Source organism: Hesperophylax consimilis, chromosome 2 (assembly GCF_061612785.1).
Source record: "Hesperophylax consimilis isolate HC1 chromosome 2, BYU_Hcon_1.0, whole genome shotgun sequence".
Taxonomy (NCBI): Eukaryota; Metazoa; Arthropoda; class Insecta; order Trichoptera; family Limnephilidae; genus Hesperophylax; species Hesperophylax consimilis.
In genome coordinates this window covers 7,488,149-7,504,015 of record NC_142837.1, presented here as the reverse complement: position 1 = coordinate 7,504,015, position 15,867 = coordinate 7,488,149, and the positions used below count along the sequence as shown (strand labels likewise).

Sequence of the window (15,867 nt, the reverse complement as noted above, 5' to 3'; positions counted from 1 at the left end):
ATGGTAATTTTATTTTTATTTTCACATGTGTTATGCACCTTATTAGCTATAAAACCCCTAATAAAATTGTATTTTTGCTATGCTTATCGCTTGTTTATAATGCTTGGCAGAGTTTTCAGCGACTTTTTTCATACAATTTTTTTCTAAATATAAATGTGCTGGTTGTTGAATAAAGGAATGTTTCGATCGAGTTGATTTTTTTAGACGAAAGAGGTGTTATATAAAGGCAAATTTATTTTGCTATTACAGTACTGGCATCTTTAAAAAAAAAGTCCCATACAACGTCACTCCACCCTAACCTACATACGCACATCTCTTACACACACACTTGTGTGTGTGTCTACAATATGGCTAGTTCAGATTTTCGAAAATCAATATATTTACTTGCTTTATGTTTAATAGAGAGTGATATTTTTTCAAAAACCTTCAAAAACTTTCAAAAACCTTCTAACCTTTTTCTATTCAAATAACTAGGTAGATGAATTTTATGGAAAAGATCTTTTATCGTAATTTCAATGTATCTGAGTCGGCCCACAGCTATATAAAAAACAGCTTAATCTCTGATTCCATTCTACAAGTTTTGCCTAGGTATAACTTATGATTTTTTTGTATGTATTTATCAAGGTTCTACATTTTTATTTGTATTTGCAAATTTTAACAATTCTTTTTGGGAGTAGGTTACTTCGAAAGATAAAATAAAAAAACAATACTTTCATTTTTACTGAAAACAATAATTTTATTTAGAACTAAAATGTATGGGATATTAGGCTGAGTGAAAACTTTTTTTTTTAATATGTAGATATTTCTCTTTTATAAAAATTCTCAATTTTCAACTTCTTTTAGAATAAATATGGCTTTTCGCAAATGATTTTTTTTTTCATTTCTAACAGTTGTAATATGTAATATAAGCATTTAAGGATTATCATAAACTATTGAACCCAAGTGATTATTCACATAAAACTGTTCAATGAAAAAAAGTTGTGAAAACGATCCTCAATTTAGATAAAGAAATATCTGCGCAAAGTAATTCTTTTTCAAAGAAACACATATTTTTTAATATGAAACCGTACTGTTGCCAACCGTCTGGAGCCAGTGAGACTTTGGCATCCCCAATTAGGGTAGGTTGTGAAGCTAAAGGTAGTGAAGAGGGGAACGAGATGGAAAACGGGACGATGGGGAAGTAACTGGCTCATTCAGATCGGATTACAAAACGTTTCATTACGGAATGGCTGTCGCACACCGGCGATAATAAAAGTATCTTCCACTCAGATACCACTTTTAAAAACCTAATAACAAATAAATGGCGTCTTTGAGTTCCATTTCTACTGTCTCCAAAGATACCATTATCAAGATATATAAAGATGTAAGGAAAAATGATGCATAATAATATGTAGGAAACGTAAGTACCTATTTTAATATCTTGCGCTATTATCTTTAACGGCTAACCATTCCTTCACATAGAATCTCTTATTAAAATGATAAAGATAACGCCATGTTTTACCGACGGCGACGGCTAGTTTGGCTAAATAGTTTTTAATAAGCTCAGCGAACACCGCGGCTTACTTCTATAACGAAAAAATATTTTTTAAATATCCTTAACATGGATATCCTGAATAATGATACAAGTCTGAAGCTCCCGTTTTAGTACTGTCTCCGTAAACTTTGAAAGTTATAAGGAGGTGCCGTCATTTACGGTAATTTATGCCGTATTTTGCATACAAAAAATGTTTTAGTGGGAAATAAAACGAGAAAGATTCGGTAAAAAAACTTTTTACCGCGTCCACATAATTTCATAGAGAATTTTTTCGTTTGTTTGTTTTATCTCCGGAACTTTTTTTAATGAAAGCTTTTCAACAAAACACACCCAGAAAAATATGAAAACCTACTAAGTCTGTATTTTTTCGCAACCAGTTTCAATTTATAGTTTTTTTAATGATTGGTACAATTGAGCCTTTGACCGAAATAATGTTACATTCAACCAAAGTATTGATGGAATAATATTGTACCCTACAAAACTGTCAATGTTGAGTAATTGATGTAATAATTTCGTATCCGACAAAACTATCAATGTTAGGTCATTTGTGGAATAGCGTTGGGTATGTTATTATGCAAAAGGTATTTAGGCCTATTGTAACATTTTCAAAATAGTAGGTAGGTGGACGAACCTTGTATAGTTATTATTTATTGACGCATTGAAGACTTTTACATGTAAACAATGATAAAGTTTAGTTTTACTATAGTACAATAGTAAGTGAATAAAGTAATAATAATAATATTTGGCTAATTTATATAGCGCCGTTTTGTGAGAAATCACCTCAAGGGCGATGAAACGTAGAACATAATCAACTAAGTATGAACGATATAAGCAGGTACAATCCAAATTATTATAAACAATAATTAGTCGCCTGCAATATCCATACAAGTTGAAAATATCTCACGAGTAAAAATAAATGACGCCGATTTTTACTCGAGAGATATTTTCAATTTGTATGGATATTTCAGGCGATTAATAACTGCTTATAATAATTTGTTATCCTTTGTGTTTTGCATAAAAATACCTTGTCTTATAAACATAAGTTTATCATTAAAAAATAATAAAGTACAATCCATGTCATCATAGAGATTTCTGCTGTTCAAAGAAGTTCAGTAATTGTATAAAATAACAAGAATTCAAAATAAGAACTCGAACAATATGATATAATATCTTCACGGCCAAAGGTATTTTTGTTATTTATTTTCGGGGTGTCCTGATGATAGATACTGTAACGTGTCACATCTGTTACACATCTACCCTGATGATAGATACTGTAACGTGTCACATCTGTTACACATCTACCCTGATGATGGACACTGTAACGTGTCACATCTGTTACACATCTACCCTGATGATAGACACTGTAACGTGTCACATCTGTTACACATCTACCCTGATGATGGACACTGTAACGTGTCACATCTGTTACACATCTACCCTGATGATAGACACTGTAACGTGTCACATCTGTTACACATCTACCCTGATGATAGACACTGTAACGTGTCACATCTGTTACACATCTACCCTGATGATGGACACTGTAAAGTTGTCCGAAACGTTGGCTAAAGAAGGAGTTAGCGTAACACGGCATAACACCCCAAAAACAAGTAACAAAAAAGAACTCAAAGTACTATGAAAGTAATTACAGAGCAATGTGTAGTAGTTACTTTGTTGATGTTTATAAAAATAAACATGAACAGTTTGTTGTAAAGCATGTTTTTAATAGCAAACCTTTACAACGTCTGATTGGGTGTTTACAAAAGCTTAATCAATACAGGCTTAAAAGATGCGCATTAAAAATTATAAACTATGTATATAATGAAATGTCAAAAGTTGTGCAATATAGTTTGTTAATTAGCATATAGCATATTTATTTGGCTTTTACAGAAATATGAAAATAATAAAAACCAATTTTTTAACTAACAAAAATGATATCGATTGAAAAACTGGTGTCTCAATGGAGAAACATAGTTAGTAATTATATTTATAGTAATGTAAATAAATTAAGTTTGTAACTTTATTATTGAAGTAATAAATTGAAATTAGCAAACCTTTATTACGCCTGATTGGATATTTTACAAAACATTATAGAACTGTCACACATATTTGAATAGACTGACTTTTAGTTTGGACGCTGAGTGGTGGCGGTCAACGTAAATCGAACTATACTTATTATCAAGTATAGCCTTTGAATTGTTATAATACATTCATATATAATGTTGTTTGTCAAAAACACGGAGGATGGTTTAATTCATGGGAAAATAGGAAGGAAATGGAAATCTTAAGTAAACTGCAAGAAAGAAGTATTTTTGGAGAAAAAAAATATTAAAGCCAGGTTTTTGCTCGTCAGAACAGATTTGCGGAATAATGACATAAGATGATCATGACAATATCTCGAAAGCAAATCGTTTGAATTATTCCATTTGTAAATTGCTGTCCAAAGTAAATATTTTTTGTCCAAAGTAAATATTTTTTGTCCAAAGTTACAAATTTGTATATTTGTTGTATTTGTATATTCTAATATTTGTTAATTATCATTATTCGTTTATCCTGACAAAGAAACCATTGGTTTAGACACACTAAGATTATTTGGTTTTTATACAAATTATTAATTTATTTTCATTAAATTACAATGACGAAATAAAGTGAATTTGTTTTATTGAAGATATATAAGTGAATTGCGTTTCTTCACCAATGGAAGTTTAAAACTCTCGATTTGTTAATTGTATTTTAAATTTCAAATGTTATGCAACATGAAACCTATTCATTGTTTGATGCAACTTTTTTCCGGGAGAGGGTTAAATCATCGGATATTTAATTTTTTTCACCACAATTATACTATGACACATAAGTTTTATTTATAACCAAATAAAAATGCTTAAACAAGTTAATTGTTAAAATTTATTAAGGGTCTAAAATAATTTATTTTCGTTGTAAAATGTTAAGAAAAAACCTTCTTTCAAATTCTGTATAGCACAGCTTAGTCAACAATTTTCTGGTTTTGTAGGATTTAATTTGGATGAGAAAAGGGTATAATATGCCCAGTACATTAACAAAGGCAAATAATTAGCTAAAATACCTAAAATAAAGCTGGTTTCTTCAAGTTTATGGCTAAGATAATTATTATTGTGTGCCGTCACCGGGGATAATCTTATACATAATTGAAGTTGTTCCGTTTGTCTGTCTCCCTTTACACTTTTGTTATTCTTTAAGATTTTTCCCAAAATAAAGCAGTGTTTTCTTCCTTTTGTTGTTCAGTTTTTAATGCCATTCGTCTCAGATTTCATTTAGGGAAAAACAGTCAAAAACGGCACCCTTTTTAAAGTGATGATATATCTCACTCTGTCTTCATAATATGGATCTAAGTTTGTATACATTAAAAAGGTTCTAATTTATTATTTCTGGACTTCACAGGTACTGGTACTTTATATTACAACATTACAAGTTACATAACATTACCTGATTGCTCCAAAAACCTTGTAAACCAATTGTATATTTCAAAGAAAATCTACTTCAAATTTGTCATCAACTGTGTTCAGATACAATCTGGAAGGCGGTTTTGTTAATGAATAATTGAGATAAAAATTAATATTAACATGATATTGCAGAAAAATAAATAATCATGCAACCGATTGAACCAAAACCGATATGAAAAGGATAAAATAGTAAAACAATATCATTTAACAAATATTATTATATTCTTGCTGTCTCTCTTCTGGGTTTTTTAAGTGGTTCTTATAATTGATATTCATGTAAATCTTTTTATACTTCTTAAAATATCTCTTGAAATGTATTTAATTTTTTACTATACACAATCCATCTATCCCTGATAGCAGCATACGCATAGTCCTTCGAAAAAAGCTATGCCAGCTTCGTTTGTGTTATTTATAAGTAAATTTATCGGAAAAACAAAAAAAGAATAATTTCGGAATGGTTGTGGCTAAAGCACTACTAGAATTATGAGTTTTTACGTAAAAATCCATCTCCATCCCTACATCTTTACATCCGTACAACGCTACATCCCTACACCCCTACACCCCTTCATCTCCAGGCATGGCGGTTATAAAAACCTAAAAAATGTATCCAATGTAAATTTTCTATGAAATAAAAAATAAATAACTAAATAAAAAAAACTTGTCATGTTAAAAAAGTGGGATAAATAAAGAGTAAAAAAATTAAATGACTCTTTACTTATTCATTAGTTCTCACACCTGAATACGTTTTAATGCGTAATTAATAATTTTCATTATCTTACATTGTTATACATTGTTGAACTTTTAATTAATTATCTTATTCGTGTAATCTTGGAATAGTTTCCCAGTGGAAGTAAGAGTTATCTTCTGTAGTACAAAGGAGGGAGAGGAACAGGTGTTAAATTTATTAATGAATGACCATATTATCAGTTCACTTTATAACTTCGAGGAATATTCTAAATAGGAAGAAAATATATCATTTTAATGAAAACCAATTAATTAATTTAACAAGAAAACCTTCACAACAAAATATTTTCATTGCAAAATAACTGCAAACTGCGGTCGTAAATAAAAAATAACAATAACAACTTGCGCATGAATCATCAATATTTTATTTGCGGAAACAAATGTGATTTGCATGCAATTATACTTATTGCGAAATAATTAACCGTGTAAAAATACCTGTGACACACGTGTGGGAACGTGTGTGGGAAATATTACCATTAATGAAACAATTGCATAAGCACGTTCTTCGAGCAAAATAATTCAGCATCTATCTGAGCAATTTATTGAACTAATTATCTTCAGATGGTTGAAATCAATAGAGAGACTAGTGCGGTATTTACATGTGGTACAAACAAATATAAGAAAACACCTACACGGTTCGTATAAGCTCTCTTAAATTCATGTAAATCATTTTGAATCTCAAATCTTCTCCTTCGGACCATGAGAAGGAAAGGAAAACGAAAATGGTCTAAAACTCTGAGGCCCAAGTATGCCAAAACCATCTGTGATTCAATTTAAGAATTACGAATGTTTATATCCCAAAGTAATGCAAGACCATAGTAAGATTGGAAAAAAAAGAAATGTATTCTCACATGGTTTAGTCAAGGATGGTGTGTAGTCGATAAGTCGTGAAACCATCGAGTGAATCATCTTGGTCGTTGCAAGAATTACAATAACAAACGGGTAAACATGGGTGTAACGATATGTGAATGGTAATCAATTAAGGATGTGCCGAAACAGATTTGGGTTTCATTCAATCTTCTCTGCATTCCTCTGTCGGAAATGGCTTGTTTTGTAATGGCTCTTAAAGCACTCGTATTTTAGTCTTGTTTTTATTATACATAAACGTATAATGCAAATATATATCTCCGCACCTGGTTAGTATTTGTGTTTACTACTTTATTTTTATGAGGTCCTTTTAGACGAAGAATCTTTGTCTAACATGGAGGTAGGGACTTTTTTTAGTAATTCTTCAAGATTATCGAACAGTTATAAACAAAAACATACAAAAAATGTATTTACCGATAAAAATATTCAAAAAGAAAGCAGATATGCATCCATCTGATAAAAATTTTTCCCTAAGCAGATAAATTTAGTTTACAGGTAAAATGTATTTATTATGTAGGTATACTTATCGTCAGGTACAGCCTCGGGTAAACATTGCTGTCGCCAGAGATTCGATGATCCCTAGACCGATAACTGAAGAAAATTGCAAAAAATGAAACCTCGACCAAAGAATATTAAATTTTTCACCCGTCCCATTCATTCACGTGAACCATGTTCGTAGAAAATTGGCGGTGGGAGAGAGGTTTACGTATTACGAAGGTCTGTCCTTATACGAGACAAGAAATTTAACAAACAATCCCAAAAATACGACTTTTATCGTAACATTTGAATATTTTTATTTGAAAGCACAATGTTTTCAACGCAACTCAATAATCTTCAAAGAAATTTAAACAATTCTTAGCTACTTATAAGTTTTTATTCTGGTTTAATACATGATTGTTTATTTACAAAGAAACATACTATCGTGTACTTTCTACACTCTCCTTTCTCACCAATTTGAATCGCTTGAGTTGGAAAAAAAAAATTGTAAGTGAATTTTAATTATGTTTGGCCAAGTTTTAACACTAAATCTTAATTATACTCTGATCTATTTACACCTAATGCTTATTGTCATATGGTTCGGGGTTGGTTCTTAATTGATCGCTTCGTCATCGTTAATTAAAAGCACAATATTGTTCACCGTAACTACCTTGTTAGCAATGAGATATCTACGTTGACCAAAGTGCTCAATGACAGCGTCTGTTCAGTTGCTCAGGCCTTCATAGCCGAGTCTTCTGCAATTTCTGCTACCAGCACCTTTGTCATCGCATTTTGGCCACTGGCCGCGTCTTGTCACCGCACTCTCTTCCTCTCATTCCTAGCTTTTCTTCGCCGCATACATATCTTGGGAATCACTCCATCCAGAACTTGACTGTGACTTTTTCATCCACCGCCCTGCATCGCGCCACTGGGCGGGGTAAGGTTGCTTGATATTCCACCACCACTCCCATCTGTTCGTTTTCTATGTACTCGTGTACTCGTAGGAACCGTGGCTTCACCCCGCATTCTCATTCAATTATTTTCTTGTTCCTGCGACCCATGTCTGCCAACGCTTTCTTTGTCTATGTACAATGCGATATATGCTCATTTCATAACTTTTTATTAATTAAAATTTACCTGTGACGTAATTTGATTCGTCACAATGGTTATATAATGTATATAGTATACATGGGCAATTTACTTGTGACGAAATTTGGTTCATCACAATGGTTATATAATTTCTGTAATATACAAGGGTAATTTACTTGTGACGAAATTTGATTCGTCATCGACGGACCGCAAAACAACTCGGGCTTGTCACACACTTATTGTCTCATTCACATTCATACATCGTCTCATACATACTCTTCTATCACATGACATGTACCGACTCGAGTATTTGATTCACTTGATCGTTCCATGTCTTCCTCGGATGTCCCGACTTCTGCTACCATTCGCATTTACAGACATTATATAACCATTGTGACAAAACTTGGTTCGTCACAATGGTTATAGGTATAATGTCTGTAATATAAAAGCGCAATTTACCAGGATGATGATAGTTTCCAAAATATTAGGAAGAATGACATAATTTTATTCAGAATTGAACTCAGTTACACAGGATTATTTATAGGTTTGAAAATTTAAAAATTGTTCATTATAAAATCGCTTTGGAAGATTTTCAAGGTATATAATAATGAAATATAATATAATGAAATAATTGACTGAGCGTAACGCAGTCCTGTTTCACATCGACCGTTTTTATTTGTCGTCTATTTTCGTGATTAATTTGTTTGTGCGTTCCGTTTCTATATTGAGAAAGTTATCGTTTTATTGGTTCAACATTCAAATTAGAAATCGTAATGTTTATTTCGATTTTCTTATTAGCTTTTTTCCGATATGGTACCTACTTGCCTTGAAATATTTGAATAAAGACAATTTGTATAAATTACCTTATACGAAATTTAAAAAAAGAACATAAAATAGTTATAACACGATTATTAAGTACCTACCTATACATCTCATGATTTCAAAGGAAATTTTGGTTTTGATTTACCAAAAAGGATAAAATTAGAATTAGTCTACTAACTGTTCACAGAACTACTGATATAATAATGTTATTATTGTAAATGTTTAATAAACACAAATTTGTGAAATAATACTAAAACCATATATTATAATAAATAATAAAATAATTATAATATACCCCCGAATTACAAAATAACTTCTTCAAAAATAAAATTTAATTAAAATAATTTATTCATGATATTCATTGTTTAGGCAACGATAATATTAAAATATTATACCTACTAACATTTTTCAACATGGATTGTTGAAATATATTTATTTATCTATAAAATGAAAAATCTGTACAATCAGAGAACGGAGGCTTATAAATTAAGTAATTCTAATTATTATAATTTTTTTTCGCTGGAGAATAAAAGTAGAAATTAAGTATTACCTTTCGGAAGCAGTCAATTATAATATATATGAATTTAATAATAATATATAATTAAATTCTTCTGATTGTATAACTCTACAATTCAACTTAAATAAACTTTATGAATGGTGCATCGTAAACAAATTACATCTTAATATCAACAAATGCCAAACGATCAGTTTCCATAGATCTAAAACCCCTCCACTATTCGACTACTCAATTAACAATGCCAATCTAAAAAGAGTCTTTGAATTCAATGACCTTGGAGTTATCTTTGACTCCAAATTACGCTTCTTGAATCACTTTAATAGCATTACCACTAAGGGATTACAAATTCTTGGATTTATTCTCAGAATCGCTAAAGACTTTAATAACATAAAAACTATAAAATTAATATACACGTCTCTGGTTAGAAGTCAGGTTGAATACAATTCAACCATTTGGTGTCCTCATTTCAACTCTTATTGTTAACAAATTGAAAAAATTCTAAACAAATTTTTACGTTTTGTAAATTTCAAAATTGTGATTTCTATTATTGAAATCAATTATGTCAATTTACGCAGTAAACTTAACTTATCGAAATTATCTGAAAGGCGAAAAATATTTGATCTCCTTTTATCATATAAAATTTTTCATATAAGGTTGGACTGCCCTGACACTATAAATTTGCTATCTTTACATATACCTCCAAAATATACTGACAGAATATTTTATTCTACAACAATAAATTTGCTACAAATTCTGTGTTAGAAAGAATACATGGGTTGGGCAATGAACTAAGTGATGTCGCTGACATATTTAATTTAAACTTCAATACATTTTAAGCCAAATTAGTCCACTATTTTTTAAATGCAAATAGTGTATGAGAAATCATTATATTTTATTTAGATTTTCTATTGTTTGTTTTATACTGTTGTTAAATAAATAAATAATTAATTAATTAATTAATAAATAAATAATTATAATGTTTAAAAGGTTGTCCAAAAGGTATATTTTTTTTATTTTTTGAATAACTTTACGAATAAAACCTCAAATTATAATATTTAATTGTTGATTTCAATATATATCGAGTTTGAAACGAAAATTTGAAACAGATGCGATCGTATCTTTTTTAACGTAACGTTATAAAGTACGAGTAACTAATGAGAAATCTCAAATTATGTTTATCTTTATATCTTACATCAGCTAGTTTACAAAAAGAACCGGCAAACTATAAAGCAAGTCGTATAAAAATATATAACATAACTTCTTATGCTGCTAATACCAACTGACCGCGATCGAAAATGATGATGCTCCTTGTTTTTTTTTGTCGTCACATTCCTAAAACTCTAAAGATTGAATCAGTTTTTTTTTATCTTTGTCCTGTTCAAGACGTGTTTATTACTCTCTTGGAAAAGGTTTCTTTTGTTCTTCACCCTCCGGTGGCTACTTAGGGTTCTCCCTTAACTGTTGTTACCTCAACCCTTAAAGGTTTATTGACAAGGCTTTCTGGTTAGCGATGATAGGACACTGTTAACAGAATCACTAAATCATCCAAGTGTACGGTCATTACTGATAATCCGATTTTCCTCTAATCAATTCGCAGGTACCTCTTACAAATAACCCTATAAAAAACTCTAACATAAACTATCTGAGCTGTTAAAGTCTAGACTCCTCCATAAAATGCGCAGGTAAAGTTTTCATTATTCATTGTTAGAGACACTCATTCATAGCATTAACGATATTTTCGCGAATTAAAGCGATAAATGGTGTTTTTTAGCGATTCAAATTTTTTTTTTTCAGTCACTATGATCTTGTATTGACAGATCGTAGAACGAACATAACACACTCTACTGTAGAAACATGTGCCATGTTGAGTTTCAATCAATAATACAGTAAACATGTTTCAAGGGATTTTGTTAATTTAATTTTTTTTTTTTTCGAAAGAAGCAATCGCTTTAAGGTGTGACATTATATATAAATTTAAAAAAAACAAACTTTGTAATACACCATTTTTATTTGAATTAATAATGACATCCAACCGGGTTTCGCTATTCTCAAGCTTCATCTAGGCTCATTATATTTACTAAAGATAATAACATTTCAGATACATATAAGAAAATAAAACAATGAGTGAAAGAGGAAAAAAATTTCAGGATAATTTCTTGTCAAATTACAAAAACAGAATTCGTTTCATCGACCTGTTTAACACAAAAATCGAACCATAACATTTGAGTAGGTATTGCCTGCAGAGGAAGATGCTGACAGTCGTATCACCACTACAAATGTCACTTTTGCCTCTTCTTAAGATGTTGTTATCAGTCGCTGGTGAAGACATCGATTTGTTGATAATGCTCACTGGGATTTCACACCAACGTAAGAATTTTTTTCAAGAAATGTGGAAGAAGCAAAGCCACAAATGTGATCAATTCCATAATTTTCTTCTCAAAGTATATATCACACCGGAGACATTTCATCCATGCCTTCAGTGGGTGTGACTCGACATCCGGCTTTTTCGGCCAAGATAATATGTAAATGTTGACCATAGTCCAAAAAATCCCGGACTTTGAAAAGAAAGCTGCCATTTTTCTCAACACCACCTCTACACTTGAAGTGGTAGCAGCAGCAGGATAGCGGATAATAATTGCTCCTCACGGTGGCAACCCTTACATCCATAACCTTATCCGCCTTACAAGGCCTCATCTCAATGTGGAGCAGTTTATTATAATGCATCCACAAATAAACGTAGAAACAAAAGCAGAACGTTTTACAAAGGAAACTTCAAGATATAATTTCACGCGCGTTACGTAGGCAATTAACTCGGTATCGGTGTCAAGGTTGCTGATAATGTACTGTGTACTAGTCCGCGTCGGGTCGCTTTAAATAATTCGAATAAGACGAATCTCAACCGGGCCCTTCCAAGATGGCAAAATGTACTAAAAGTATTTTTCTTTTTTTCTTTTTTATTATTAATATAGACAACTTTATGTTTCAGTTAATTTTAAATAAATGTATGGAAATGTAAATTAAAATAGTCATGCATTTTTCTCATTTTATTTCTTGAGATCCCCACATAATAAGTAAAGGGAGCAAAACAATATAACTTGAAAAATATCGTCCTTTTCAATAATGGAGGGGAAGAGTAGGGGTTTGTGGTCATGACACGATAACGTAACACAAAGAACAGGGCTATAAATGAGAAATAGTAAATATGTAGGGGCGGTTATATTTGGTTCCCTCAAACCTCTTAGAGTTTATTGGAACATTCGATAAGACGTTTCCCGAAGGAAATACGCCTACGGAGTCGAAAAAAAAATTCCTAGTTTGAAAAAAATTGTTACATTTTGCAAAGCTGTATTTTGGAAACTATTGAGTTTAAGAGTCGGTTCTGAGCTAAAATTGTATCGAAGTTAAAGTTAGTCAAAGTTAGTTATTTGAAAAAAGACGGATTTTAACATAATATAATCAAAAAACAGTCCTTCAAATTAAAAATTGCCAAAAACAGAAAAAAGGTAGAAAATTCAGAGGTTTTTTGGATTTTTGACAATGTTACGTTTTTCACTCGGGGTCAGAAACTTGGATTATTCTTTGGTCTAACAACACAAACAAGTCATCAAAAAATCAGAACTTGCGGATCTGACGCAAGGTCTGATATACACGGTTACTGGTCTAATAGGTAATTTCACAGTTGTAGCACAAATGTTTTAAGAATTTGTTTTGAAATGCTTAGATTTTATTGTGCAATTAATGGAGACCAACAACACAACGGTTGCATACTCCAGTTGTCTCCGTACCTATGATAAATAAAGCTGCTTAATAATATTGATTCTATTAAAAAGTTTTGTGTTTATAATGATGAAACCTAACATTTTAGCAGCTTTATTCGTTGTTTGACCACCAATATTGTAGTTAACTGTTGAGGGTTATTCAAATATCACGAATATCTGAGACTGTTGCAATGTTTTAAAGCATAATTAAATAATATTTTATTTCTTGAAAAGAAAATTTGTCTTCACTTAGACGGAGAAAAATTCGTACGGTTTTTATATCAATAGCTATTTCAATATAGATTGATTAAAATGTGACAAAGATGTTCCTTTTAAAATATTAGTCATTCAGTCCTTGTCCGAACAAATATACGGACGAGACGTTAAATAATTATTATTTTCAAGAACACTTGTTCTGACTTCCTCATAATAAATTCGTGCTGTACTGCTATTTTATCATGAAATTTGTCAATTCATTCGTTATAGGCATCCAATCCCGTTTTTAACAGGAAAGGAATAATTTGACCAGTAAGTTTTCTCCGTGTAGCCACATTGTTTAAATCTTGATGTAAATTGTTTATTCAATCGCTCAGACCAAAATAACTAATAATTCTATTTGAAAATATTTTACAACATTATTATTAAAACGGTTCATAAAAACATAATGCCATGCCAGCGATTTAAAAGTAATTTTTCATCAATTTTTATTTTCTGAGGTGGAAATACCCTTTATTGCCTAATATCAGAAATAAAAGTTTTTATCAATTTATTAAATATTTGTTTTTCTTTGCAGGTATCAGATTGGGAGTTCTGAGACGTGAACAGTTGGAAATTTCTTCAATAGAAAGGTAAGAATTTAACTCTAAACTTATTCACGTGCTAAAGCTGAACAAGTCGTATCTAAATAACTGCTGCATGATTTTTTTCTAGGATACGTATTTAAATTTTCTACTGCAAAGACTTTTTACTTACTGTTGAGTGAACAGACATTAAAAAAATAGAACTTATGTGATTAGAAACTCGGGATTATTTTTTAAACAACAACGATCAATCGTTAAGATAATATTAACAAATCTTAATAATGGACCCAGGTCATTGAAGAAAATAGGGTCCCATTAGCGCATTTGGTAGAGCACCTACCCGGTAAGGCAAAGGACCTAAGTTCATGTCCCAGATGTAACCGTATCTTTTTTCTGTTTCAAATTTTCGGTTAAAAACCGCTATAAACTAACTTTAATATTAAATTATAAAAAAATAAGGTTTTTCTCATTCATTTATTACAAAAATTAATTTTTATTAATTATTTCATTATTTGTGAGTACAATGCATTTCTTTGTAAAACTGAGGGGAAGAACAAATTGAATTGACTGAACTCATTTTGCTTTGTAAAGATTCCTCCAGACATTTCTTACTCAATCTTATTCGATCGATAACGTGCGCTCACATTTTTTTGTGTGGTAATCAATTCTTCACCTTTATTCTGGAATAGTCGTTTTTATAAAAACCAGACATTTTAAATAAATATTTTTACCAGAATTATTCTTGATGCAGTACCGAAAAGTTTGACGTAGATTGAACGTCACAGAATGTTTAATATTTACAGTGCGCAATACATGTAAACTAATTAAACAGAATAGCTTCCGAATATATCTCTTTATCCAACTATGTGTTCTCTCGACCGTTATAAATGCTGTGACATATTTGTATTTATTTATTCGTAATGTAAGATTTTGTAAAGCTTTTGTAGTGTTTATGTAGTTTTTCGATTATCACACTAGGAACACAAACTTCGCAACGGATTTTAATTGGGTTTTCACTATCATTTATAAAATTACTTCCGGAAGGTTGATTGAAATGAAAATAAGAGAAAATGCGATTTTTCCCTAGAATTCATTACCTCAAAGCTTTACTCCAAATCATTCACAACCCCGAGCAGCGCCCCCTACGGTGGGAGATTGTCTCGGTAGAAGGGAGCAGGAAAAAAAAAGGTGTCTTAATGTTTTTCTTAATGCAGTGGTGGTTTTTCGGCAGTGGCTTACTTTTCACACGCGCGCTTGGCAGTCACTTGAATCGGCAGTGGGCTTTCCGTTTATGGTTCGCAGTTCACGAATATGCGATGTTGGAGTGAATGCAGATTGAATAAGTCAATAAGGAGAGTCTCTTTCAAGAATCAATATATTTTCCCCTTTGATTCTCTCCTTGCTGACGCTTAATTTATAAAAATACTAACATGATACATTTGACCACAATAAAGTAATAATGATTTATATTATATTACACAAGTTCTCCTGATATAGCTAATGCTTATGCACAGGAGAGGATATAATATGATTTGATTCAACAATTCAGCAATAATACTCCTCCCCCATCAGGTTGGTCCTACAGTCAGGAAGAATAATCTGAAAACTTTGAATACCTACTGTTCACACATCACCTTTTAAACATTATTTTTTTTTTATATTCCCTCTCCTCCCATAAACACGAGCTCCCGGAGTTCACCTTATGGAGTAATAGAATAATTAGGAAAAAAATAATATTCAATTTTGCATACTGTTATAATTTGAATCTCGTATTATTTTG

At 31.1% G+C, this 15,867-nt stretch overlaps 1 protein-coding gene across 1 annotated transcript in view; it reads left to right on the top strand.

The window, feature by feature from the left end:
- Positions 1–15,867, top strand: part of LOC149425658 (gonadotropin-releasing hormone receptor-like) — a 476,707-nt gene that overhangs the window by 116,111 nt on the left and 344,729 nt on the right. The window contains exon 2 of the mRNA XM_089640935.1: positions 14,081–14,135. The gene's annotated coding sequence lies outside the window, so the exon portion shown is untranslated. The remainder of the gene's footprint in view (positions 1–14,080; positions 14,136–15,867) is intronic.